Here is a 2838-nt window from a genome sequence, read left to right as displayed (position 1 = left end):
AAGAAAAGAAAAGAGAAAACTATGGACACAGTGAAGTAGTTTATTTTTACCCCATGCCAGGAAAATATGCTATATTTTCTCCTTTAATTCTTTCAACCCTGAAATAAATCACATAGGATGCAAAGAACAAAGTGTATCACCACTCTTTAGAATTGTCTTTCTCCCTGCTTTATGTGCAAGTGCCCTATGTGCAGATTTCAATGTTTAGAAAACTTCAGTTGTAGACTGGCCAACAGATTTGAAGTTAGGACAGGCAGGAATATTTCTATTTGTACTCCCTATTAATTTTTAACTGTGTATGTTTAAGGTGTACAGAATGATGACTTGATATACATATATATACACACACACACACACACATTTACATAGTGAAATGATCATTACTGTGTGCATGTGTGTGTGTGTGCACACACGTGCATGTGTATGGTAAGAGCACCTAAGCTCTACTCTCTTGGCAAATTCTCAGTATACAGTTTCTGTGGTTTTAGTTCTTGCTCATATTGGTTTATCCCTCACTTAAAAAGAGTTCCCATTTCTACAATATTATTAACTCACTGCTTTATCTCATTGATTTATCCCTCACCTGAAAAGAGTTCCCATTCTACAATATTATGAACTGTGGTCATGCTGTATATTAGATCTCTAGATTTATTCTTCCTGTGTAACTGCAAGATTGTACTCTGAGCTACTTTTCCGCATTTCCTCCACTACCCGGGCCCCCAAAACCCTTTTCCAGTCTTTATTTCTGTGTGTACTTTCCCTTTCTTATTCTCTCACTGACACATCTGTCATGTCTTTCACTTTTTAAAACCCCTTTATTGTCTTTTCTCTATTCATTTTCTTTTGGCTCTATTTCTAGGTCATTGACAATGATTCTTTGTGGTTCTTGTTGATTTTAGTACAATTTAATCACACTGAGGTTGAAAGAGAAATAATAGAAAAGAACTGGAAGTAACAGCAAGACTGTTTCAAAAGGCAGAGGCATGAATCAGCTTATGTCACACATTCACCTATTCCAGGTAATTAAGGGAGAACTACTGAGGATAAGACCATTTTTTTTTACAGCCTCTCTAGTATCCTAGCTGCAGTTCTCAAAACCTATTCTCTGCTTATTAGCTTATCGCTTATCTTAAAATCGCTGAAAATTATTGGTACAAGACATTATAATATTGTAATAAATTTAATTTTTTTCACAGATGACAATAATTCTTTTTTCCTTTTGCATAAATGGTACATCATCTTTCTCATAATTTTACTCTCTTTAGTAAACTATATCCACATACAAACTACACTAAAATCTACCAACTAATATTTATAATCTAAAAATAAACACTTACCTGAAATTTAAACATAACACAATTGAATCAATATGCCTAGTTAATTTGCAATCAATAGCCCATTTCTCAAATGATCCACAGTTCCATTTTGTCTTTCTCTGACTAAACTTTTCTTCACTATATGTAAAGTTGTATTTTCTTTCTGTTCCTACGTCTGTGGCTTTCTCTCTCTTTGTCTCATTTTATGTATAGAAATATCTTTACTATTTTTTCTAGTCTCCTTCCCGCTTCCATTTTTTTCTATTTTGTTTTTATCTAAATTTGTGTCTTTTCAGTATGTAATCCTCTATTTTTTCCAGTCCCTTTGATTGGCTGTTTCTTTCTTCTAATTTCTGTTTGTGTTTCTATGGTTTAAGTTGTTGCTCTTATTGGCTTATCTCTCACCTGAGAAAAGTTCCCATTTCTACCTGAAAGTCAAACCCGTACTGATTAAAGATGCTACAATTTTGATTCTCTATGAACCTCAGGTTTTGAAAACCTTTGAATCTGTGAGTAGTGAGGCTTGAATGCTTCCACCATCTCTGTAAATACTCCTGGTTTCTCCTGGCAAAGAAAATTAGGGATTGGTGTCAGAGTCTGTTGGATCCCCAGAGATGAAATGGCCACAGAAAGCCCTTAACCACAGGTATGGCAAGAGCATATGATCATAAACTGAAAATAGTAGAAAAGCATCCCTGTTTTCATCCACTATTCCTAGTTCTTTCTTTCAAATTTAATAGTTTTCTCAAATGAGTATAAGAAAGTAAATGTATGATAATTACTGTGATCTAGAGGAATACTGAAATTTCAGCTTTAATTAGGGGCATTGTACAGAACAATGATGATGAAGTGCAATGATAAGTCTTTCCATTATAAGAGGTTTACCACATTTCACTGAACAGAGTAGCTTATTAGTCATGTGCTTAATAAGCATTTATTAAGCAACAGGTTTCAAGGAGGCATACTAAGCACTTTAAAGGCAAAAGCTACTATCTAGTTCATTGCTACTTCCTCAGTGCTTGGTAAGAAGCATGATCTCCCAACACATTTTTTTTTCTTTGCATATTGGCTATCCTACCTCTTTGCATTTATTTATAAATTTTAGAAACAGATTATCTCTTTCTATCAAGATATATATTGAGACTATTATTGAGAATGTGTTGAATCTATAGATCCATCTGGGGAGAATTGACATGTTTAGAATATAAGACAACTAATCCAAGAACAGGAACTTCAATTAATTAAGGTCTTTATTTTTTCTCAATATTATCTTATACTGCTCTGGAGATTGCATATTTTACACTAGGTTTATTCTCACATATTTGGCATTTAACTGTGCTAATGTAAATAGCATGATTAATTTTTTTTCTAAATCTTTGGGACTGTTATGTAAAAATAAAGTTAATTTGTCTTTTTTCAGAAGAACTGTTGAACTTATTTTTTATTTTTAATAAGTGACCTGTAGTCTCTAAGGTCTTATTTTGCACCAAATCACACCTCCACAAGTAATGTCAGCTTCTTT

Source organism: Mandrillus leucophaeus, unplaced genomic scaffold (genome assembly GCF_000951045.1).
Source record: "Mandrillus leucophaeus isolate KB7577 unplaced genomic scaffold, Mleu.le_1.0 Scaffold1065, whole genome shotgun sequence".
Classification (NCBI taxonomy): domain Eukaryota; kingdom Metazoa; phylum Chordata; class Mammalia; order Primates; family Cercopithecidae; genus Mandrillus; species Mandrillus leucophaeus.
This window is presented reverse-complemented; position numbering follows the sequence as displayed.